Here is a 27,226-nt window from a genome sequence, read left to right on the forward strand (position 1 = left end):
TCAAGTCTGCTTTGTCCCGTCAGCGTCTCATATTCATCATAGAAATGAGTTTGTTTCGTCACAACACAACTCACATTAGTGTTGACACCAAACACCGTCAACAGCAACACAACATAGACAAACGACAGCAGTAAAAATTATTTTGACATCATAACAGCAACATTACTACAGTTTCAATGTCCGGAGAATATGTCACAGAATGCTTCCATTTCAAAATAAAAGCCCTCTAGTATTTCTCTGTGGACAGAATACCTTCTTTTGTTAACACTTTTATTGGGTTAGGTGGAAAATGACTTGCAAACCTCCATAAAGTTGTGCAGTGCTGGCTTTTAATTGTGGATATCATTATTTCATATACAAATGAGCAAACGTCTTGTGAGTTTTGATTGTTTTTAATACTAATATCCAACTTCTGTGCATCAGCAAATCTCATGCGGCTGAAGCGTTGATGACCCTGATTGGTCCGTTGAGTTTAAATACTTTGCTGTGTTGTGACGGGCGACCAGGGGGGAAGCCATTAGTGCCCCCTTTCCTGTCCACCACCCAGGGGCATGACGGGAGACGGAGCTGGCTCTTCCTGTCTCATGTGCTGCTGACTTGACTTCTTTTTGCATGTGTGTGTTTAAGAGTGTGTGTGTGTGTGTGTGTGTGTGTGTGTGTGTGTGGGTGTGAGGGTCACAGTTGAGGTTGAGGCGCCACCAGTTTGGAGCCAGCGAGGAGTTATTCGGTTCATTGCTGTGTGTGTGTGTCTGTCTGTGTCTGTGTCTCCTTAAAGTAAATACACATCTTTTGTCTTTTTGAATTTAATATTTTTCTGACCTCTGACCTTCAGGAGGTCCGTTCTGGCCCAGAGGTCGTCCAGTCATAAAGGCTCAGCTAATCCCGCACTGAGCTTCTCTTACAACTCAGAGGATCATGATGTCCAGAGTTTTATTTTGCCCATCGTTGACTTCACTGCATCCAGACATAATCTTTCAAGAGGGAATCTCGATGCATCTTAGTATGTATTTCCCCCCCCCCACACACACACATCTCCCACACCAGCCTCTACATCCGGCTGTTTCTCTCACTATCTCACTTCATTCACATCGAAGAGTGGAGAAGATGCTGAACCAGCAATACGGTTGTTTTAAATGTCAAATCAATGAATTGCACCTTTGTGTGTTTGTGTGTGTGTGTGTGTGTGTGTGTGTGTGTGTGTGTGTGTGTGCATTGAATACTTTACTCTAATGACCTTTCTGTGTCTGTTTCCAGATGTATGGGCGCTACACCCAGGAGCTCGGGGTGTACGCCAAAGAGGAGGCCGCTCGGCTGAGGGAAAGTGGGCAGAGGCGAAGCCGGACCCTGGACCTGCTGGAGTACGACAAGGGACGCTGTGCCAAGTGTCGCAGTAAGTTTCCTACAGCAGGGTCACCAACGAGGCCAATGGGCAAGAATCAGCTGTTCAAACAAAGCCTGTCTGAACATAGTTTCTATAAAATTAAGATTTTGTTGGACGAATTGCGTTGATGCTTCTGTAGAGAAAATAATCCATAATTTAATAAAAGGTTTGTAGAAAATCAAGAATAATTGTGTGCTTGTAGGCAGTCAGGTTGAGACATGTTGACATTTTACAACATACAAGTCGGGAGACACATGTTCAATATATTCGTCCTGCATTTTGTAGCTTAGAATAACATTTCTACAACATTTTGATATTCAAGAATAGCTCTTCTCAGAATATGTGTTGCAGCTTGTTTAGTGCTTCCAAGAAACATTTGATTAAATCTCTCTTTAGGGTTACACTCTAATAACTCTGCTACATGAACCCTTTGTGTTCTGTATCAACCATATAAAGAAAGTGTCCTGAAATGATCTTTATTTAACATCGTCCGCCCAGTTTGTGTTTTAAGAGATGAACGGGTCATATTTTCACTAGCTAGGCTCCTCTTGTGTGTGTGTGTGTGTGTGTGTGTGTGTGTGTGTGTGTGTGTGTGTGTGTGTGTGAGAGACCATGCTCTGTAACAAGCCCTCACACACAATCTCAGTTCAGTACCTTCACACTGGAGACATTGTACTCACTATATGTGGCAATAACGTGTGTGCAGCGGCTGAAATTGTCCTCGATGTTCAAAGGAAACGTGGGATTAAGAAGCTTTTTCTGGCTCCTGCAGAAGAAATCTCACTTTCTTCATTACCATTAAATGAAATCAGCTCACAACTGCAGTCTTTTCCCATTAAGGTTTTAATCCAGTTTGCCTCTTGGCCAGCAGCTTTCTCCGTTCCTTCACATCCTCTGTGATGTGCTGGACTTATCTGAGATGCTTCACAGCAGTCAGTAATGAGCTGTGCACCGCGCCACTAAAAAGGTCAGGAACAGTTAGTCACTGAGCGCTTTACGTGATTGTAATGTCTTTAAACATCATATTTTAGCGCAGCACCAGGAGCTCTTCTAAAGAGACTCCCTGCAGGACTGACACTCAGTACATTATATCTGCCCCATTACAAGAAGAGATGACGTGAAGAATGTCCTTCTAAAGGCTGAAATACACCCAACGATCTCCACCATGAAAATGTGTTGCTGTGAATGTATCCTGTGTGTGTGTGTGTGTGTGTGTGTGTCTGGCAGATGATAATGAGATTAGATAAGATTGTTTATAGGACACAACAGGATAAAACGGGCTGTAAACACAAGTAGGGAATGTCATTCATGTGAAAGATGAGAGAAGTGAGTTGTCACTGTCACACACACACACACACACACACACACACACACACACACACAGCTGTCTTTCCTTCATGATCTTCTCGTTTCCCAGTATTCAACTTTTGCTTAACTGAGAGAACCGAGCACATTTAAACAGTCTTTGTTTTATTTTAGCAGTTTAAAGGGTAAGTCCACCACTTGTACACATCAATGTGTGTGTGTGTGTGTGTGTGTGTGTGTGTGTGTGTGTGTGAACTGCTCTCAGAAGACAAATAAAACACCAGCCTAAAGAATAAGACCATGAATGAACCCAGTCTGGACAGCTGGAGTCACTAATATATAGTCATGTCCTTATGAAGCATGAAAAAGAGGATTCAAATTAAATCCACTTTTAATCGTCACACAAATTTAGACTCTACATTTAACCCGTCCTCGTACAAGCAGCTCTGGGCCGCTCTTATATTTACAGCCCGAGAGGAAAACGTACTGTGTATTTAATCTCATTAAAGGAAAGGTTCACACTGCAAGTCTTAAACGTTATAGTCAGGTGCCCGTATGAACACTGACATACTTCATGTTAAGGCCGTCTGCAAGTGTTTGGAAAACGTGAACCTGGAGGCTTCCAGCAGAGGAGTTAAGGTACAGTGGTAACTGCTGAAGTGCTGTTGAGCATCAGAGTGATGTTTCCCCTGTGCAGCTGCCTGCTGTGTGTAAACGCAGCGCCCTCTGTTGCTGAGAAGTGCTCAATGCACCCAGCTGTCATCATGGACTCCAGTCCTTAATGCTGCAGATCTGCTGCGTGAGTGTGTGAGAGAGTGTGTGTCCTCTGCTCTCATCTCTGTAATGAGTGTTGCTGTTGTTTCACTGGCGGCCGATGAGTCAGCGATCCCTCTCCTGCTTCCTTTTCCTCATCCTCTTTGTAAGCAGAACTCCAGGACTTGAATAGATTCGTCCCTCAGCAGGTAGCTGTGCGGCCACGCACACACATACTTTTCTCTCTACAGGAGAGAGAGGCAACTATAAACACACACAGAGTGAGGCAAAGGCATAAAACAAGAGGCTGGAAAATATCTGTAAATATTAAGTGACACACACACACACACACACACACACACACACACACACACACACACACACACACACACACACACATTCTTCTTTGTTGCTTCTGTGGGTTATGACTGCAGCTGCTCTGTGGGAGACGCTCACACACACAAATATACAGTATGCCCTGCTTAGATCGGCACAATCTCCCTTTTTTTATATAGCTAACTCATTCTGTGTTGTGATATATATTATACAAACACACACACACACACATTTCCCTTTTTATTTGCTGGTGTTTAATGATGCTGAATTGTGCAGCCGGCATCAAATTCTACAGCCTTCAGCTGCACTCTCTCTCTCTCTCTGTGTGTGTGTGTGTGTGTGTGTGTGTGTGTGTGTGTGTGTGTGTGTGTGTGTGTGTGTGTGTGTGTGTGTGTGTGTGTGTGTGTGTGTGTGTGTGTGTGTGTGTGTGTGTGTGTGTGTGTGTGTGTGTGTGTGTGTGTGTGTGTGTGTGTGTGTGTGTGTGTGTGTGTGTGTGTGTGTGTGTGTGTGTGTGTGTGTGTGTTGCCAGTACAACTCCTCCAGCAGCCAGGCAGTCCCGGCAGCTTCAGGCGTTGTTTATGGTGAAATGTGATGACAGCAGAACAACAGGTAGTGTCTCCGTCATTATGAGCAGCGCTGTAGCAGACGGAGCGTATTTCAGTCACACGCTGCTGCTGGCGGTTCAGTGAACCATGTCAGCGTTAATGATTGTCGATCGTTATGGAAGAGTATGAAACATGTTTTTAGATTTCAGATTTTTCCCCATGCGAACTGCTGTTGGAAAACAATCCGAGCTTTTTTTGTGCAAATGATGTTGCTGCATGAAAAACCTGTCAAGCAATTGAACTTAAAATGAAAACCAGTGATGGTACAGACTGTCCTACAAAGCCTAACTGCAGTAAACTCCCTGGAGTTTCACACATCTAACTTTAAATGATCAAAATGAAAAGATATACTCAAGTTTTTAGATAAAAGAACATCAGCGAAGTGAAAGTAAAGTATCTTCTTAAATCATTCATCATGTTTAAGTCTACAATGAAACGCATGCTTAGCACATTTACAACATCAATACATACTATCAAGGACTTGTTTTAGTCCGATGTAGAGTGTGCAGGTCTACAGACGTAGACTGTGTAGGTCTACAGACGTAGAGTGTGCAGGTCTACAGACGTAGAGTGTGTAGGTCTACAGACGTAGAGTGTGTAGGTCTACAGACGTACAGTGTGTAGGTCTACAGACGTAGAGTGTGTAGGTCTACAGACGTAGAGTGTGTAGGTCTACAGACGTAGACTGTGTAGGTCTACAGACGTAGAGTGTGTAGGTCTACAGACGTAGAGTGTGTAGGTCTACAGACGTACAGTGTGTAGGTCTACAGACGTAGACTGTGTAGGTCTACAGACGTAGAGTGTGTAGGTCTACAGACGTAGAGTGTGTAGGTCTACAGACGTAGAGTGTGTAGGTCTACAGACGTAGACTGTGTAGGTCTACAGACGTAGAGTGTGTAGGTCTACAGACGTAGAGTGTGTAGGTCTACAGACGTACAGTGTGTAGGTCTACAGACGTAGAGTGTGTAGGTCTACAGACGTAGAGTGTGTAGGTCTACAGATGTACAGTGTGTAGGTCTACAGACGTAGAGTGTGTAGGTCTACAGACGTACAGTGTGTAGGTCTACAGACGTAGAGTGTGTAGGTCTACAGACGTAGAGTGTGTAGGTCTACAGACGTACAGTGTGCAGGTCTACAGACGTAGAGTGTGCAGGTCTACAGACGTACAGTGTGCAGGTCTACAGACGTACAGTGTGCAGGTCTACAGACGTAGAGTGTGCAGGTCTACAGACGTAGAGTGTGCAGGTCTACAGACGTAGAGTGTGTAGGTCTACAGACGTAGAGTGTGTAGGTCTACAGACGTAGAGTGTGTAGGTCTACAGATGTAGAGTGTGTAGGTCTACAGACGTAGCGTGTGTAGGTCTACAGATGTAGAGTGTGTAGGTCTACAGACGTAGAGTGTGCAGGTCTACAGGTCTACAGATGTACAGTGTGTAGGTCTACAGGTGTAGAGTGTGTAGGTCTACAGATGTAGCGTGTGTAGGTCTACAGATGTACAGTGTGTAGGTCTACAGGTGTACAGTGTGTAGGTCTACAGGTGTACAGTGTGTAGGTCTACAGATGTAGCGTGTGTAGGTCTACAGGTGTAGAGTGTGTAGTTCTACAGGTGTACAGTGTGTAGGTCTACAGGTGTACAGTGTGTAGGTCTACAGGTGTAGAGTGTGTAGGTCTACAGATGTAGCGTGTGTAGGTCTACAGGTGTAGAGTGTGTAGTTCTACAGGTGTACAGTGTGTAGTTCTACAGGTGTACAGTGTGTAGGTCTACAGGTGTACAGTGTGTAGGTCTACAGATGTAGCGTGTGTAGTTCTACAGGTGTAGAGTGTGTAGGTCTACAGATGTAGCGTGTGTAGTTCTACAGGTGTACAGTGTGTAGGTCTACAGGTGTAGAGTGTGTAGTTCTACAGGTGTAGAGTGTGTAGGTCTACAGGTGTATAGTGTGTAGGTCTACAGGTGTAGAGTGTGTAGGTCTACAGGTGTACAGTGTGTAGTTCTACAGATGTAGCGTGTGTAGGTCTACAGATGTAGAGTGTGTAGGTCTACAGGTGTATAGTGTGTAGGTCTACAGATGTAGAGTGTGTAGGTCTACAGATGTAGAGTGTGTAGGTGTACAGTGTGTATTTGTACAGATGTACAGTGTAGGTGTACAGTGTGTATTTGTACAGATGTAGAGTGTGTAGGTCTACAGATGTACAGTGTGTAGGTGTACAGTGTGTAGGTGTACAGATGTACAGTGTGTAGGTGTACAGTGTGTAGGTGTACAGTGTGTAGGTGTACAGATGTACAGTGTGTGGATGTACAGTGTGTAGATGTACAGATGTACAGTGTGTAGGTCTACAGATGTACAGTGTGTGGATGTACAGTGTGTAGATGTACAGATGTACAGTGTGTAGGTCTACAGATGTACAGTGTGTAGTTCTACAGGTGTAGAGTGTGTAGGTCTACAGGTGTACAGTGTGTAGTTCTACAGATGTAGCGTGTGTAGGTCTACAGATGTAGAGTGTGTAGGTCTACAGGTGTAGAGTGTGTAGGTCTACAGGTGTATAGTGTGTAGGTCTACAGGTGTAGAGTGTGTAGGTCTACAGATGTAGAGTGTGTAGGTGTACAGTGTGTATTTGTACAGATGTACAGTGTAGGTGTACAGTGTGTATTTGTACAGATGTAGAGTGTGTAGGTCTACAGATGTACAGTGTGTAGGTGTACAGTGTGTAGGTGTACAGATGTACAGTGTGTAGGTGTACAGTGTGTAGGTCTACAGATGTACAGTGTGTAGGTGTACAGTGTGTAGGTGTACAGTGTGTAGGTCTACAGATGTACAGTGTGTAGGTGTACAGTGTGTAGGTGTATAGTGTGTAGGTCTACAGGTGTACAGTGTGTAGGTGTACAGGTGTATAGTGTGTAGGTGTACAGTGTGTAGGTGTATAGTGTGTAGGTCTACAGGTGTACAGTGTGTAGGTGTACAGATGTACAGTGTGTAGGTCTACAGGTGTACAGTGTGTAGGTGTACAGATGTACAGTGTGTAGGTGTACAGATGTACAGTGTGTAGGTGTACAGATGTACAGTGTGTAGGTCTACAGGTGTACAGTGTGTAGGTGTACAGGTGTATAGTGTGTAGGTGTACAGTGTGTAGGTGTATAGTGTGTAGGTCTACAGGTGTACAGTGTGTAGGTGTACAGATGTACAGTGTGTAGGTCTACAGATGTACAGTGTGTAGGTGTACAGATGTACAGTGTGTAGGTCTACAGGTGTACAGTGTGTAGGTGTACAGGTGTATAGTGTGTAGGTGTACAGTGTGTAGGTGTATAGTGTGTAGGTCTACAGGTGTACAGTGTGTAGGTGTACAGATGTATAGTGTGTAGGTCTACAGGTGTACAGTGTGTAGGTGTACAGATGTATAGTGTGTAGGTCTACAGGTGTACAGTGTGTAGGTCTATATTTCACATGCACTTTACTGTTTTGTAAAAGTTAAATATTTTACTGGCTGTAACTTTCTTCTCGCTTCTCGACCTCAAAGGTCTCTCTGACACGGTGCTGGAGCCCATCATAACTCCTTTTTAGAATTTATTCATTTAATTTTGAGCTTTTAACGGGTGACTTTTAAAGCCTGACTGGTTCTGCCCCTGCAGCTGTACTCCGCCGATCCCTCCCTTATGAGGCAGAGCCCCGTCATGCATCATCAGCCGGGACACCTTTAGCCCTTTGCAAGCCTGGAAAGGCTGAGTGGATCTTTTCCTAAGGATTGTACATTTGAGACAATCAGAGCTCAACTTGTTCTGAATCAACATTTAGAAGATGGACATTTATGGTGGACTGGTTATCCTGGAGGTCATTTCATATAGAGGCTTTACCTGCAGGGACAGCAATGACACAAAGTGTAGCCGGCACATCACGCCTCAGTGATGTGGTTAATATCATCTTATGATGCGGAACCTGAAGTATATTCTGGCTTTTGTTAAATATGAAACATCGTACCATTTTTGCAACCAGTTTTTCTTTATTTATACTTTAACTATTTAACCTCCACCAATTAAATTGTTCCTTTATTCGGGAACACTAATATGGCGTTCTGACTCCCCAATGCTTTCCAACATTAGGTTGTGTACTCTGATTATAGTTCGTAGTTTTCAACTGACTCGTTCGTGTTCTCCAGTTTTGTTTTAATTGGATGGAGGTGATTATTAGCCAATAATAAGGCAGCCTTCCAGGAAGCAATCTTAAGGATCCCGATACCACAGGGGACTAAATGAAGTGAACTTAGTTATATACTTTATATTGCTTTTATACAGGACTTCCTACTGTGACTGTCCATGTTAGAAGAACTTGCGTTGGCATCTTTCTCTCAGCCAGAACAAAGTGGTTTGAACAGACCGAGTGACCAGTTGACTTTGCTGTTTGAAAGAGCTCCATGCTGCTAAAAATATCTAAATTTAACAACAGTTGCCATCTATTTTCAATAGTACATATGTCCACTCTTCAGGGGGCATTTTAATCAGGAGAACGTCAGATGGGTGGACTGCTGGGACCTGCAGGGGTCAGGTCACCTGGTGCAAGAAGTACTCGCTTCTTTTACTTTTAGAAAAAGTACTCGTACTATATCTTATGCAAACTACAGCTGTCGTAATGGAGTAAAAATAACTACTCAATTGTAGTGAAGGTGGATGGATTGATGAACAGGGTCTACCGGGCACAAGCCCAGGGGCCCCTTGGCCTTCTCCTACAAATGTCATTTAAAGAGACACGTGCCAACCACGACTCAAAATGACCAGAAAGAGACATTAAAGGACTAGAAAGAGGCTAAACTATTTTAATGTAGATGTTTGTCTTTTCCCAGGGACCCATCATCTCATAATCTGACAACAGTAGTGAAGTAGAAAGTATAAATATAATACTACCACCACTGCTGTCTGTCGGACATATGTTTATATTATGTCCACTTTTCTGCCCCTTTAGAGTCAATGAAAGTTGTATATTATTTCAGTTTTGAATTTGGTTTATATAAGAATCTTTTTAGTAAATCAGGGTTTTGAACTACACATGGTTACACACACAGGGAGTGACACTAAATCTGGCCTCATGAGAGAAACTGCCCACTTAGAGCAGCAAAGCCGGATGTGTTTTCACACCCACAATGCCTCCATTTGGAAGACCATAAACTGTAAGACAAGTGGCACAAGCATGAACATACGGTGTGTTCACTGACTGTTGGCTGCTCAACCACCCAGTGTCGTCCTTTGGGAGACGTGTTGGTGTGTCTCTGGCCAGCAGGGGGCAGCATTGAGCTGCACATTCAGAGGACCTCAGAGTGTGTGTGTGTGTGTGTGTGTGTGTGTGTGTGTGTGTGTGTGTGTGTGTGTGTGTGTGTGTGTGTGTGTGTGTGTGTGTGTGTGTGTGTGTGATTGTATATGTTTCCTTAACACATGTATTTTCTTGCCATCACATGTAAACGTTGAGGTTAACCCTGATATCATTTCTTCATGTAGCCGCCAAAATCATTTAATTTGATCAAAGCAGGTGAAACAATTGAATTTCCTTTTGACGTTATTGTTCTGTAAAGGTTGATGGCATAAAGATACTGCGTCTAATTTCATACTGACCATATCAGATTTAATCTGAGAAGGGTAAGGATTACACAAAGTGTGTGTGTGTGTGCCTTTCTTTGTTTGTTTGTGCGTGTGCGTGCCTTTCTTTGTTTGTGTGTGTGGCAAGTTCCTCTTGTCAGCTGAATTTTTTATGTCCGTTCTCATGGCTGAGCTCCTTTTTAACAGAATTTGTTACGCCCCACACACACACACACACACACACACACACACACACACACACACTGCAGCGGTAAAAGGTAACTCTCAGTGATGCACCAATTCAAATCCCAGTCAAGCTTCATTTATCCACAGATGTGACTTAGTGATCTGATGGAGTTACCAAAGCAAATTCACATCGACCCCAGTGGCTCTTATTTCTTCCTCTCGGTCTGTTTTTCTATTTCTCAGTTTGTCTCACATGCAGCTTTCCCCAGCTGTATAAATATAAATATAAATATAATATAAATATAATATAAATATAATATAAATATAAATATAATATAAATATAATATAAATATAATATAAATATAATATAATATAATATAAATATATTGTAGAGCCAGACTCTGTGCTGTTTACATGCTGTTTGAACAGCATGTAAAAATGTGTGTGTGAGAGAATATAAACAGTCTGCTGTCATTCACTCTCACTGCTGATGTCACAGGCTACCAGAAGACACACACACACACACACACACACACACACACACACACAGTGTAACCAGCTGTGTCCATGATGTGGTGAAATATACTGTCTTTTTCTCCCCCCCCCCCTCTGTCTCTCTTTGACCCCCCACCCTATGTCATTTAATTGGCTCCATGACACACACACACACACACACACACACACACACACACACACACACACACACAGTTTCGCTTCAACAGGTGTGAAGCTCCTTCACTCCCCCCTCTTCTTCCTCCCCTCACTCCCCCCCCTTCTTCCTCCCCTCCTTCACTCAGATATACAGATATACAGATATACACACACACACACACAGATATGACAGAGCAGAAAATCACACGACAGGCTGATAGCAGGTCCACAGGACACACACACACACACTCACACACACACACACACTCACACACACATATATACTGTGTGTGTGTGTGTGTGTGTTCCCAGTAGGGATGCACTGGTCGTGAAATTCTAGGACGATGTTTTTTCTTTTTATTTATTAAGTTTTATTTAGTTTTGTCTCCCTTCTCTTCCAGGGAATGGAAATACATCTTCATCTTTAAACGAGCACTTCGTCGTCTTTTAATTTAAATAACTGTTTAAAACAGTCCTCGACTTTCTCAGTCTTCATGTTTGAGCTCAGTTTCAGTTTCAGGTGTCGGGGGAAAAGATTCACTCCTGTCCTTTCTGCCTCTTCATCAATAGTCATACAGGACACACACACACACACACACACACACACACACACACACACACACACACACACACACACTGAGCAATGAACCGAATAACTCCTCGGTGGCTCCAAACTGGTGGCGCCTCAACTGTGACCACACACACACACACACACAGATATACACACACACACACACAGATATACACAGACACACACACACACACACACACACACACAGATATACAGACACACACACACACACACACACTCATACACACTGTTCCAGCCTTTACCTCCATGTGCTATATATATATGTATGTGTGTGTGTGTGTGTGTGTTGGACACCACTCTGTGTTCAGACGTCATTCACATGCAGCTGCCAGCCAAGTCCAGGATGTAACTCAAGTGACACACACACTCTTTCACACACACAATAAACCAAAAAAGCAATGAAATGAAGCTGTGTGTGTGTGTGTGTGTGTGTGTGTGTGTGTGTGTGTGTGTGTGTGTGTGTGTGTGTGTGTGTGTGTGTGTGTGTGTGTGTGTGTGTGTGTGTGTGTGTGTGTGTGTGTGTGTGTGTGTGTGTGTGTGTGTGTGTGTGTGTGTGTGTGTGTGTGTGTGAGAGAGGGAGCCGGGGAACTTTCACTTTAATATATCAAGTACCCAAAGAGACCTGTGCCACTGATCAATATTTGATTCAGTGGCACTCGAGCAGATTGAGTGTGTGTGTGAGTGTGTGTGTGTGGTGATCTTGGACTTGGGTTGCCTGTTGCTTTTACTACAGAGTGTGTGTGTGTGTCAGAGAGAGAGTGGCTCAGTGTTGGCTCACTCTGGCGCAGCAGGTTGAGCCAAGATGGCGTCCGTAAACAGAATGAAGATGACATCATATTTAATATTCATACACTTGTCCCGGGGTGCCAGACGTCTCTGAGGGTTCCCGTGGTTATTCCAACGTGCAGGCAGAGCAGGCACACGCCAAACCTTCAGTTCCATCAGTGTGTCGCACGCTTTGGAGGAAGAGCGTTTTATATTTCCTGATGTCTTAAATTGAGAAAATAAATGTCAAAGATTTTAATTTAGTCACTTTTAATACGATGAGCTGTAAAACATTATCCTGGAACTTCTTTCATTCCCTTATTGTAAAGATATAACTTATTAATTCATCTTTCAAACCGTATTAAAGTCTTAACAACTTGAAACGTTGAGATCATTAAGATGATTGACACACAACTCATTTAAAGTTTTTTAAAGAAACACAATCTGCATATTTGCATATTTCCCAGCATGCATCAGTGTGATGGCAGTTGTCTGGTCATGTTGCCAGAACTGAAGTTAGTGAGTTAAACTCGTTTAATTTAATAAGTTTAAATGTTCCTGGACTTTAGTTTGTTAGTAATGAATATATTTATACATATTAATATATTTGTCGCCTCACAGAGAACGTGTAACCTTTACAACGGAAACTGAAAGTAGCACAAGTTGTTATTAAAGTCGGATATTATTTAGATAATAAAGGTGGAGGAGGAACAGGTGGTGTGTGAAACGTCCCACAGTCATATGTTTGTCTTGCTGCAGTCTGAGGTGATTCCACGTCTCTTCACTGCAGGTCAAAGGTCACGTCATTAGTTCTTTACGTTTGTATCCGGCTCCTCTCTGGTTGTTAAACGCACGAAGAAGTCGGCGTCCAACTTCCTGTTACTCTTATTTCAGTGTTTCGATCTTTTCATCAGTTCCTCTGGTTCAGATTCATCCTCTCATAGTGACCTCGTCTCTGTGACCTCGTCTCTGTGACCTCGTCTCTGTGACCTCGTCTCTGTGACCTCGTCTCAGTGACCTCTGTGACCTCGTCTCTGTGACCTCGTCTCTTTGACCTCCTGCACCTCTGTCCTCCGTCTTCTTTTAATCCCCCACCTCCTCTTCTCCACCTCCTCTTCCTCCATCCAGACTTTGCTAAACCCAGCAGAAGCTAACTAAGCTAACATTAGCTCCATGAGTTAAACCCAGCAGAAGCTAACTAAGCTAACATTAGCTCCATGAGTTAAACCCAGCAAAGCTAACTAAGCTAACATCAGCTCCATGAATTAAACCCAGCAGAAGCTAACTAAGCTAACATTAGCTCCATGAGTTAAACCCAGCAGAAGCTAACTAAGCTAACATTAGCTCCATGAGTTAAACCCAGCAGAAGCTAACTAAGCTAACATTAGCTCCATGAGTTAAACCCAGCAGAAGCTAACTAAGCTAACATTAGCTCCATGAGTTAAACCCAGCAGAAGCTAACTAAGCTAACATTAGCTCCATGAGTTAAACCCAGCAGAAGCTAACTAAGCTAACATTAGCTCCATGAGTTAAACCCAGCAGAAGCTAACTAAGCTAACATTAGCTCCATGAGTTAAACCCAGCAGAAGCTAAGTAAGCTAACATTAGCTCCATGAGTTAAACCCAGCAGAAGCTAAGTAAGCTAACATTAGCTCCATGAGTTAAACCCAGCAGAAGCTAAGCTAAGCTAACATTAGCTCCATGAGTTAAACCCAGCAAAAGCTAACTAAGCTAACATTAGCTCCATGAGTTAAACACAGCAGAAGCTAAGTAAGCTAACATTAGCTCCATGAGTTAAACCCAGCAGAAGCTAAGTAAGCTAACATTAGCTCCATGAGTTAAACCCAGCAGAAGCTAAGTAAGCTAACATTAGCTCCATGAGTATTGTTTCCAGACTGTAAAAGAGTCTTAACAGGTTCAGGTTCGTACATTCGTTAATTACAAATTTCTGTCTCTTTATTCTGACGGTCGTGCACGAGACCAATAATCTGTGAACGCAACATGTTGCGCCGCCTTTGCCATATTCCATCAGCATGTAAAGAAAATGTTTGAGATCTGGAACGCAGCCGTGTTGTATTTTATCGCTGGGATTATTCCGACTCCACGTGCATGCAGCACAAATGTCTTAACTCCAGACATGATCCGTCAAAATCCTTCTTTAGGGCCGGTCGTTGTTCCACAGACTGCTGCCTCCTCAGTGGACATGATGTAATAACTCTTGTTTCCTGGAGGCTAGCATTAGCATTACTGCTAAGCTGTGATTGGACAATCGCTGTTCTTGGGTGTGTTCAATTAAAAACATATAAATATTAACGAGTAGCAGCTTTTATTAATGAATACAATGTTGGTGCATGTTCTTTATTTAATAATGCTGTAAAGTCAATCACATAAGTGTTAAATCATTCATTACTTTTACTTCCTCTTCTCCCTCTATATTTCCTATTTTCCATTTTATTTCCTCCTTCTCTTCCTCCTCTCATCACTCCTCCTCCTCCCTCTTCCTCTCCCTCCTCTCATCACTCCTCTCCCCCTCCTCCTCCTCTCATCACTCCTCTCCCTCCTCCTCTCTCCTCTCCTCCTCCTCTCATCACTCCTCTCCCCCCTCCTCCTCCTCTCATCACTCCTCTCCCTCCTCCTCTCTCCACTCCTCCTCCTCTCATCACTCCTCCTCCTCTCCCCCCCTCCTCCTCCTCTCATCACTCCTCTCCCTCCTCCTCTCTCCTCTCCTCCTCCTCTCATCACTCCTCTCCCTTCTCCTCCTCTCCCCTCTCCTCCTCCTCTCATCACTCCTCCTCCTCCTCCTCTCCCTTCTCCTCCTCCTCTCATCACTCCTCCTCCTCTCCCCCCTCCTCCTCCTCTCATCACTCCTCTCCCTTCTCCTCCTCCTCTCATCACTCCTCCTCTTCCTCACCCTTCCCTGTGTGGGGGTTAGCCCCCTCTCCTCCGCTGCTCGTTCGTGTGTCGTGCTGCAGAGTTTGCTCAGAGCTCATCAATCACAAACTAATAATGTTACGTAGAAAATGCATCAAGAGACATTTTTCTTTTTCTTTTTCAGATTTGAAGGAAAGGAAACTTGTTTGAAGGATTGTGGGGGGGGGGGGGTGGGGGGGGAGAGAAAGTGTATCTGTAACATTGATACTCGGGGACGCTGCTTGTGATTAACGATGTTGTGTGGTCTATTTGTCCTCAGGGTCAGGGTACCCGTATGTCCTGCAAGCTCCAGCTAAGGACTTTCTCTCTGGTAAAAAGTCTCATTCCCCCCCAGCCCCCCCCCCCAGTCCTTCACTCACCCCGTACTGCTAATACTGCTGCATCTGTTCCATCATTAATCTGTAATAAGTCAGTGTTGCTCCAACTCTATTAAGCGCTTGAGAAAAGTTTTCCCGGCTTTGCGACTTATTAATGTTATTAATGCCGCCATCAGTTCAAAAGTGTGTGTGTGTGTGTGTGTGTGTGTGTGTGTGTGTGTGTATTGAGGGCAAAAAAAATAAAAGCACAAGTCTGGTGAGATTGCGGTTTGTAAAGTAGCACACACACACACACACACCTTGTGTGTGGCTTATTACAGCTACACTCCAGGCGTAATGGAAAGTAATAAAGAGCTCTGAACATGTGTGAGTGTGTGTGTGTGTGTGTGTGTGTGTGTGTGAGATGGGGGAGATGAATGGTTCTGATTAGGCAGTGCAAGCTACGGACAAGTCTGATGATCAATGTCTTATTTTCTGCTGCTTATAACGGATGAAGGTGCCATGGCCACACACACACACCTCGCTAGTTACCTCACATGTAAGGTGTGTGTGTGTGTGTGTGTGTTGCTGTCAGTTTAAAGAATAGTAAATGCATGTGCAATGGAAATGCTCTGAAACTGGTTCTGCCGGGGAATAAAAGTGTAAATTAGTGGCGCACTCGTCTGCAGAGCACTGCAGAAAGGAAGTGCTGACTCTGCAACAGAGATGGGGGGGGCTGGGGGGGCGAAATAAAAAGAGAGAAATAGAAATGAACGGATGCACGGCGGAAACGGAAGGATGAAGGAGAGAGGATTAAAAGAGGGGGGGCAGAGGGAGGAGAAACTAAAAGACAGAATAGGGACAGAAATAAATAAAAGGTAGAGATAGAGGGGGGGGTGATAGCAGGGGGGGGGGGGGGGGTGATGATAGCAGAGGTCTGGGATTGGACGCAGAAAATCAATTGAGAGAAAAGGAGAGAAGCTGTGCAGCGAGTTAGCAGCAGGTCTTTGGCTTTCCAGGCTTCCATCCAGGAAAACACACACACACACACACACACACACACACACACACACACACACACACACACACACACACACACACACACAAATGCATTTCAAACGTACTTACTCTTGTCATCATCAGTACCACCATCTGCCTTTCATGACTCTGTGTGTGTGTGTGTGTGTGTGTGTGTGTGTGTGTGTGTGTGTGTGGAAATGAAGCTGCTGCTTCCTCCATCATATCGTCCTCAGAGTTGATGCACAACTCATTGTGTTTTACGAGACATTTCTGCTGCCACGTAAACACACAGACAAACACACACACACACACACACACACACACGCCCAGGGGTAGTATTATTAAACATTTATTTAACATCTGTGTTGGCTGATATTATTGGTGATGTGACGTATTTATCAACTTTATATCCTTTGTTTTATATTTATATAGAATTAGTTTCACACTTACAAAGCTCGTCTATCAGAGGCCTGATTTAAATATATATAAATACATATATTATCAAAAAACTATTTTATGGGATCTTTTTTTTAAAGATTGTTTGTATTTTGTTATTATGCAGAACATTATTAATGTTTAATAATATATTGCTACTGGATTAAACTCCAAAATATTGATTTAATGCTTAATCCAATATTGGTGACATTCTTAAAGGTGTGTGTGTGTGTGTGTCAGACTTCAGCTTCAGATGTTCTGCACATTACCAGTACCAGAGGGTTCTGACCCGGGACAGGAAGCTCCTGTTTGTGCAGAACGTTTAAATGCAGAACGTCTCAGATGAGCGAGTGGGTTTTACTGTGGCTCCCTGAAGAATCCTTAAACATACATCACACACTCTTCTGGAGAGATTAAAGAGGGATGCCGAGGCTGCTTCTGCATAATAACTCTGGTGTGTGTGTGTGTGTGTGTGTGTGTGTGTGTGCTTATACAACATTACACCTCATTAAGCAGACATTGTACTGCAGCCATAAGACGGGTGTCACAGCCATCGCTACTCGACGAGCACACCGAGTGATTGAGTGCAAGACGCGGCGCTTCGCCCGCTCGCCCGGGGCCGACGCTGTTACAGGACATTTACATAAACATCACCTCCTTCAACATCTCATTAGCATAGACGACACATTAACATGGAGGGAGGGGGCGAGGAGGGGAAGATGGATAGATAACGGATGAATGTGGAGGAAGGGAGAGGAGATGCTGCAGTTACAGCGCGCTGAGGGAGCGCAGACGAGAGGAGACGTTTACAGATACGTTGTTGGTTTTATTACTCCAACCATTCCTTTCTGTCTTTAGGGGACCATTTGTCCTGTTAGTTTTTTTACCCTTTCCCTCTCCCACTTAACTCCGTGCTCCCCTGTGCCGTGTTCCTGTCTCCCCTTCTTATCTGCAGCGGCACACACGGCTCATTTACAAAATAGGTTCATACTAATGGAATCAGATGATTCATCAGAGGCGAGGTGTGTTCATCAACTTTATTCATCTTAGTGAATAGGAAGTTAGGAAGTTAGGAAGGATATAGGAAGTTATCCCATTAACTGAGTCAGCTGATCCACGTCTACACACACCTCCGCCGTGTTAGAAATAAACTCTTAACGTTGTGTGCAGTTAGTGACGAAGCTTTCAAGCTGGGTGAGATAGTGTGGCAGGTTAGCAGCAGTAGTCCCTGCTGTATGGTGATGAGGTAATTGCATATTAAAGTAGCCACTTGGTTCATGTGCACATTTACTTTGGGTGTGATCATCAGATAAATAAAAATATTACACTAAATATAAGTTTCCTCCAACGTTTGTTTGACAGTACATGGAGTATATACTCCACTATACATACTGTATCCCCCCCCCCTATCTATCCCTATTTAAAAAGCAGAAGAGCTGAATGGTCAGATTTGCGTATCTATATTAACTCCAATAATTAAGATGGTGGTTTTAAACACATTTCTGATGGAGTCTTTTCCTTGTGCATGAAGCTGCATAATAAATGTGGCAGCACACGCTCATGAAATTGGCCTCATTGGCATGACTGTGCAGAATGAGGCAGTTTTACCCTTTACACCCATATACAGCCTTCACCTTGCATAACCAATGAGGGGGGATTTGAATAATTGGGTTTTATGTGTGAGGGGTTGCAGAGAATGTGCACTGTTGGTGGTTTTCCTGTGTGTTCACTCTGCCGACCTCCTGCTCCCCTTCAGTCTTAATACAAGAAGTGTTTCTGATTCTTTGAATAGAAGTTATCGATCAGTTTGAAACGATGGTACAGATGTGTACAAAAGATCCATTTTGCCTCTGAGAAGCCTTTTCCATTAATAATGTTCATTAATAAAGTCTCTTGTATATTAGATTTTCATTTCTGGGGAGCCGAGCAAATGTCAGAGTTTTTATATTGATGTTTCAGCGATGACGATCGGTTCTGTCTTGAGTCGAGCCCCCGGTTGGACCTGCCGTGTATTACTGTTAAAGGAATAAAGAGCTATGTATCCAATTTTCCCCAAAGATAAATACACAGCGTCACTTACTGTACCGCTTTCTAAAACACAAGTACAATATTAGCATCTTATTTTGTATGGAAATGTTGGATATTTGACTGAAACATCAATATACACCAAGCGGAAACCTCCGGGTCTCCGCATTCTCTCTCCAGGCCAGCAGGGGGCGACTCCTCTGGTTGTATAGAAGTCTATGAGAACATGTTTCTACTTCTCTGTAACATCCAGCAGGGGGAGACTCCTCTGGTTGTATAGAAGTCTATGAGAACATGTTTCTACTTCTCTGTAACATCCAGCAGGGGGCGACTCCTCTGGTTGTATAGACGTCTATGAGAACATGTTTCTACTTCTCTGTAACATCCAGCAGGGGGCGACTCCTCTGGTTGTATAGACGTCTATGAGAACATGTTTCTACTTCTCTGTAACATCCAGCAGGGGGCGACTCCTCTGGTTGTATAGACGTCTATGAGAACATGTTTCTACTTCTCTGTAACATCCAGCAGGGGGCGACTCCTCTGGTTGTATAGACGTCTATGAGAACATGTTTCTACTTCTCTGTAACATCCAGCAGGGGGCGACTCCTCTGGTTGTATAGACGTCTATGAGAACATGTTTCTACTTCTCTGTAACATCCAGCAGGGGGCGACTCCTCTGGTTGTATAGACGTCTATGAGAACATGTTTCTACTTCTCTGTAACATCCAGCAGGGGGCGACTCCTCTGGTTGTATAGACGTCTATGAGAACATGTTTCTACTTCTCTGTAACATCCAGCAGGGGGAGACTCCTCCGGTTGTATAGACGTCTATGAGAACATGTTTCTACTTCTCTGTAACATCCAGCAGGGGGAGACTCCTCTGGTTGTATAGACGTCTATGAGAACATGTTTCTACTTCTCTGTAACATCCAGCAGGGGGAGACTCCTCTGGTTGTATAGACGTCTATGAGAACATGTTTCTTCTTCTCTCTTGATTTATTTCCTCAGTAACATTTTCCTGATGAGTTTATGTCTCAATCTGTAGTTTCAAGTCTTCTTCAACATGATGTTCATTTAGTAACTGATGGAAACATTTAAAATAGAGGATAAAGCGGTGTCTGCTTTAGGGCGGGGCTACCTGTGATTGACAGGTCGTTACCACGGCGTTGTACAGTTTGGTTGTTGTCTGCGTTTTGGTCTTACAACTTAAACCCTCTAAAATGTAATTGTAACATTTTGGTCGCTCGGTTTCACTCCGTCCTCTCGTGTCACTTCTGGTTCCAAAAAATCCAAGATGGCGACGGCCAAAAACTCAAGGCTTCAAAACCGTCGTCCAGAAACCACGTCACGCTGAATACGTCCACTTCTTATATACAGTCCGTTAACTCTACTAATATAACTGATAATAAAGGTTTTAGGAGCTCAACTCTTGTTAAGAGTAATTCTTACAGGATCATAACACGTCTCCTGCGAGTACTGTGACCTTATAAAAGTGCAGCATTAAGTATCTGATATCTGTCGTTTCACTCCACTACAAAACAAAACAAAGAAAAGAAAAGCACACGTGTGCACTCACAGTTTCCTGATGCCAAGCCAAGGAACTAGATGCGCTGCGTATCCAAGGCAACCTAAATTAGTCTCAGCAGGTATACAGGCATTTTGCTTCTTACCGAGGAGAGAGAGCAAGAATAAAAAGAATGGACAGAAGGGGGAGAGGGGGGAGGGAGAGAGGGAGAGAGGGGAGAGAGGGGTGGTAAGGAGGACTGGAGGGCAGCAGATAAGGCCTGAGAGGGGGAGAAACATACGAGAGGTGAAGTCGGAGGTTGGATGTGATTAGCAGAAAGCAGAAGAAGGAAGAGAGGGATGATTGGATCAGGGAGGGGAGGGATGAAAGGGGAGAGTGGTGCAGAGGGTGAGTCAGAAGGCAATGAGAGTGATTGGGAGCATGCTGCTTATTGCATGCCATGAAGAATAAAGTCAGCAACCAGTCTGCAGGGTGTGTGTGTGTGTGTGTCTGTGTGTGTGTGTGTCTGTGTGTGTGTGTGTGTGTGTGTGTGTGTCTGTGTGTGTGTATACTGCGGAAAAGCTATTAGACAATAACAGCACAGACAGAGCTAACTAAATTACATCTCCAAAAAGACAAGATTACTGACACACACACACGTTTAGAAGTACAAAAAAATACTGTCTGTGCACATGCCTGCTCTCAGACACAAACACACACACTGACACTCATTTACATTGACTAGTGTCTGGATGACAGAAGGGTCCAACAACACAGACGGCCCGTGGGTGAGATGACGCACAAGTGTGCACTACACACACACACACACACACACACACACACACACACACACACACACACACACACACACACACACACACACACGTTCAATCCTAATCTAAATGTATACATGTATGAAGGCTGTTTCTCAGAACTGTCTGTGGAGTGATAGAAAACAATATTACTTAAAGGTACAGTTCCCCCAAAAATACAGAACTAAGATTCTTAAGAAGGACGGCATCTTGTTCTCTCACCTGTGTGTACACCTGGGCATGTTTACACACAGGTGGTTGGGGATTCTTGGGTACATTGAAATACAAACCTGAGAATTGAGAGGAGAGAGAGGAGAGAGGAGAGAGGGGAGAGGAGAGGGAGAGAGGGAGAGAGAGGGGAGAGGGGAGGAATAAAGTGTGTGAACGAGAGGCATTATGAGTTCTGCGCATCCTAATGAATCACCGTCAATGTTTTGTTCCAGAAATTAGTCATAATTAATATCTGTGTGTTCATGTCTCGGATTTATGCAACACATTAGCCGTGAATCTGAGATTCCTGTTGCTTGCAGGTGAGTATAGTTGTGGTTGTGCTTCATGCACTGGTGTGTGTGTGTGTGTGTGTGTTGCTTTGTAGTGCCTCCAGTTGTGTGTGCTTGTAATACATCCAGTGTGTTTTGTCTTCGTCCCCTTGTAACAAGGTGACGACAGTCCGTCACATAATGATTTAATAACTTCAGCTGGACTTCGTTGGTAAAACGAACTAACCGTCTTTATTTCTTTTTCGTTTCACATCAAAGCTCGCTGTCTTTCCATCCCAACTTTAAAAAGTCTTTATTGAATAATATGAAGTTATTGTTCCGGCGAATACATTTTTGGATAAATAGCAATTAAAATGCATTTCATTAATAGTTATATTTAAAGTGTCACCTAAAATACTGAATTACATGTTTTGGTGGAACTCTTATCCTTGAAAATGTCATTAAAAATGTTTTAATTTATAACGTATGTATTTACTAACGGGGTCCCAATAAACAAAACATCGCTCGACGCCGCGACAGGAAGTGAGGAAAGAAGGTTGTATTTTACAGGTCTCATAGTTTCCTGCAGTGATGTGTGCCTTTCATTAAGAGACAGACTCCCAGAAAGGATCATTTATTACAAGTGAAGACAGTTTAACTGCTAATATCTTCTCTTCCTTTCTAGCACACCCTGGTGTCTTAGTAATCTGAGCGAAGAGGTTTGTCTGTAGGAGAGCGTACAATTCAACATAAATATAATATTTCATATATATTTAATGACTAGTGCATGAATATAACAACTTATACATTTAACACAACTAAACTCAAATGGCTTTGCCCGTAATTAGTGTCGAACATAAAACCTTCCAGGAAATGACCGATTGGTAAATTAAAGTATTACCCAAAATGCAAAGTGGCTCCATTTTAATGTAAAACATTGTTGTAATATATATAACATACTTACTGGTGCTCAGCGTTGCAAAAGCTGTTGGATGGAAACCCTGTTTTCACTGTCCAGTGTCTGGGTAATGTAGTTGTTGTGTGTGAGTTTGTAGTCCTAACATGTTGTGTTGTGTCCCTGTAGTCTGCACGGTTCGCTGTCAGAAGTTCCTGATCTCGCGGGTCGGGGAGGACTGGATCTTCCTCATCCTGCTGGGACTCCTCATGGCCCTGGTCAGCTGGGCGGTGGACTTCTGCATCGCCATCTGTCTACAAGGTGAGGGAGGGGGGGGGATCGGATGTAGTACCTACAGGTTGGAGCACGAGCAGCACGAGCAGCAGGTGAGACTTGTGTAGGATAGATGCTACGTGGATCCAGACACGAGGGATATAAGGTTGGAGAATAGGAAGGTAAAGATGTAACTTTATTTATTAAGTGCAACAGAACATAGATTTCTCTCCAGGAAGTCAAACTGCAAAACATATCCGGCGTAAATATACAATTTCACTGTTTGAACCACATCCTCAAGGGAAGGAAGTGAGGGAGGAGAGGATCAAGGGAAGGAAGTGAGGGAGGAGAGGATCAAGGGAAGGAAGCGAGGGAGGAGAGGATCAAGGGAAGGAAGCGAGGCAGGAGAGGATCAAGGGAAGGAAGCGAGGGAGGAGAGGATCAAGGAAAGGAAGCGAGGCAGGAGAGGATCAAGGGAAGGAAGTGAGGCAGGAGAGGATCAAGGGAAGGAAGTGAGGCAGGAGAGGATCAAGGGAAGGAAGTGAGGCAGGAGAGGATCAAGGGAAGGAAGTGAGGGAGGAGAGGATCAAGGGAAGGAAGTGAGGGAGGAGAGGATCAAGGGAAGGAAGTGAGGCAGGAGAGGATCAAGGGAAGGAAGTGAGGCAGGAGAGGATCAAGGGAAGGAAGCGAGGCAGGAGAGGATCAAGGGAAGGAAGTGAGGCAGGAGAGGATCAAGGGAAGGAAGTGAGGCAGGAGAGGATCAAGGGAAGGAAGTGAGGCAGGAGAGGATCAAGGGAAGGAAGTGAGGCAGGAGAGGATCAAGGGAAGAAAGTGAGGCAGGAGAGGATCAAGGGAAGAAAGTGAGGCAGGAGAGGATCGAGGGAAGAAAGTGAGGCAGGAGAGGATCAAGGGAAGAAAGTGAGGCAGGAGAGGATCAAGGGAAGAAAGTGAGGCAGGAGAGGATCAAGGGAAGAAAGTGAGGCAGGAGAGGATCAAGGGAAGAAAGTGAGGCAGGAGAGGATCAAGGGAAGAAAGTGAGGGAGGAGAGGATCAAGGGAAGGAAGTGAGGGAGGAGAGGAGAGGATCAAGGAAAGGAAGTGAGGGAGGAGAGGATCAAGGAAAGGAAGTGAGGCAGGAGAGGATCAAGGAAAGGAAGTGAGGGAGGAGAGGATCAAGGGAAGGAAGTGTGGGAGGAGAGGATCAAGGGAAGGAAGCGAGGGAGGAGAGGATCAAGGGAAGGAAGCGAGGCAGGAGAGGATCAAGGGAAGGAAGCGAGGGAGGAGAGGATCAAGGAAAGGAAGCGAGGCAGGAGAGGATCAAGGGAAGGAAGCGAGGCAGGAGAGGATCAAGGGAAGGAAGCGAGGCAGGAGAGGATCAAGGGAAGGAAGTGAGGCAGGAGAGGATCAAGGGAAGGAAGTGAGGCAGGAGAGGATCAAGGGAAGGAAGTGAGGCAGGAGAGGATCAAGGGAAGGAAGTGAGGGAGGAGAGGATCAAGGGAAGGAAGTGAGGGAGGAGAGGATCAAGGGAAGGAAGTGAGGCAGGAGAGGATCAAGGGAAGGAAGTGAGGCAGGAGAGGATCAAGGGAAGGAAGTGAGGCAGGAGAGGATCAAGGGAAGAAAGTGAGGCAGGAGAGGATCAAGGGAAGAAAGTGAGGGAGGAGAGGATCAAGGGAAGAAAGTGAGGGAGGAGAGGATCGGATCAAGGAAAGGAAGTGAGGGAGGAGAGGATCAAGGGAAGGAAGTGAGGGAGGAGAGGATCAAGGGAAGGAAGCGAGGGAGGAGAGGATCAAGGGAAGGAAGCGAGGCAGGAGAGGATCAAGGGAAGGAAGCGAGGCAGGAGAGGATCAAGGGAAGGAAGCGAGGCAGGAGAGGATCAAGGGAAGGAAGTGAGGCAGGAGAGGATCAAGGGAAGGAAGTGAGGCAGGAGAGGATCAAGGGAAGGAAGTGAGGCAGGAGAGGATCAAGGGAAGGAAGTGAGGCAGGAGAGGATCAAGGGAAGGAAGTGAGGCAGGAGAGGATCAAGGGAAGGAAGTGAGGGAGGAGAGGATCAAGGGAAGGAAGTGAGGGAGGAGAGGATCAAGGGAAGGAAGTGAGGGAGGAGAGGATCAAGGGAAGGAAGTGAGGGAGGAGAGGACGGCAACGAGGGATTTGTCAGTGAGTTAACTTTACACTCGGGAAGAAGAAGGTGGACATCTTGAAATGATTGAAGGAAGTTGTAAGAGCTCTTATTCAAATTTCAAATATATATCTCATGCTCGATGTGTGTGTGAGAGAGTGAGAGTGTGTTTGTGTGTGTGAGTGTGTGTGAGTGTGTGTGTGTGTGGTGCTCTCAAGGAGAAGCCAACCTAGTCTTGTCAGTTCCAGTTATGGTGTACAGTTATTTTAATTGGATACAGCCACCATGACTAACCACCTGTCCTGAAGAGACACACACACACACACACACACACACACAACACTGCAGCAGCCACAGTTCACTGGCTTCAACACGGCTTCATACCAAAAGTTTACAGATTGCATCAGTAACTTTCTCAGATCCCTTATTAGCTCTGGGTTTAAATACTCCAACACTAAACACACCAACTCTCCTTCCTCTCGTCCTGTAACACATCTACCATGGTGTGTGTGTGTGTGTGTGTGTGTGTGTGTGTGTGTCCACAGCACAGAAGTGGATGTACGGGGGTCTGGACAGCAACGTGTTCCTGCAGTATCTGGCCTGGGTCACCTACCCCGTCGTCCTCATCACCTTCTCTGCCGGCTTCACGCAGATCCTCGCCCCCCAGGCTGTCGGTACGACCAACACACACACACACACACACACCACACACACACACACACACACACACACACACACACACACACACACACAGAGCCCATACTGTAGATAAAGAACACACACATCACGTGATACTATAAAGGGTTGAGTTGTGTGTATCACAGTCGTGCTGCTCAATAATTAGATGATGAAACTTCATCAACACATCTTAAATGTGACGACTCGGTTCTTCGTTCTATTTCATTGCAATTTGAATATTTAGTTTTTTGGGTCAGGGTTAATATATTATAGAGTATAGTAAGTATAATAGTAATATAAAATAAGTGCCACATTCATCTATATTACCACTGGAACACGTTACAGCCGAGGAGGACGCCATTAATGTTTACAGCTTACGCCGTCTATAGATGCACGCTTCCTTCTGCGCGGTGATGCGGCAGACAGAAAGTAGTCCCTACATGAATAAATACTCGTGATTTCTGTGATGACACGTTACTGTTGAGGTTTTTAATGTTTGTTAGCACTTGGAGCTCTGACACTCAGTACCTGTTTGTGAGAGATACTAAAGCTTCAGTCCTAAACTAACAGCTCGTGCTGCCGCCTGTATTGATGAACACCTGAGAGTGTGCTTCAGTGTTGCACCTGTCTGCTCCTCGTGAGGCCCCTAAAGGCTGAGAGAGAGATCCTCCACCAGGATGTCGGGTTAGTCCGTCTGAATTCACTTCAGGGGCCTGAAGTTCTGCTGCAGGTTTACTGATGAGACGTGTGTGCTGCTGAGAGTCGGAGGTGTCCTCTGTGAGACCCCCCCCCCCCCCTCACCTCCCTGAAGCTCTTTAAACTCAGCTGTTCTCACCTTGCAGAACAAGAAGCCAGCATCTTCTGGAAGTAGATGATATGAGCACACAGGCTACAGAATGAAACTATAATATACATATGATGATATGAAGTCCTACTTCCAGACTTAATGATCCAGTACGAGTCCAAATGAGCTGTGGCAGCTGAATGTTAATGATTCCAGAGGAGCCACTGGATGACATTTCTCTTAAATGAGTTTGACTTGTTGGTTTAATGATTGTGTTACTTTCTGTCTGAATATGAAGCTACAGGCGATCTTAGTTCAGCAGAGGGACTCAGATTAATTAGGACTGTGTGCTGAGCGACTGCTCCTGGACGAGAAGTAGTCCCGCACACAACCCTTATAGAAACTGCTACATGCTTTGTGCTAAGCTACGGTAATATGCACATCCATCAGAGTGTTAAACTGGCACGTTGACGTCCGCTGTGTGTGTCTGTGTCTGCAGGTTCAGGTATCCCGGAGATGAAGACCATCCTGAGAGGAGTCGTGCTGAAGGAATACCTCACGTTCAAAACCTTCGTGGCCAAAGTCATCGGCCTCACCTGCGCTCTGGGCAGCGGCATGCCCCTGGGCAAGGAGGTAACACACACACACACACACGCACACAGATTGGCACCGAGCTGCCATCAACATCCAGCTGCTAAATATTAGCACAGAATCACAGCTGCAGCTTCAAATCACTTTATTATCAGTCATCAAAAACATTTAGATTAGGATTGTGTGTCTGTGTGTGTCTGTGTGTGTGTGTGTGTGTGTGTGTCTGTGTGTGCGTCTGTGTGTCTCTGTGTCTGTG

At 44.6% G+C, this 27,226-nt stretch overlaps 1 pseudogene; it reads left to right on the forward strand.

Annotated features, from left to right (window-relative positions):
- Positions 1-27,226, forward strand: part of LOC115017736 (chloride channel protein 2-like) — a 69,531-nt pseudogene that overhangs the window by 27,250 nt on the left and 15,055 nt on the right.

Source organism: Cottoperca gobio, chromosome 13 (assembly GCF_900634415.1).
Source record: "Cottoperca gobio chromosome 13, fCotGob3.1, whole genome shotgun sequence".
NCBI classification, from domain to species: domain Eukaryota; kingdom Metazoa; phylum Chordata; class Actinopteri; order Perciformes; family Bovichtidae; genus Cottoperca; species Cottoperca gobio.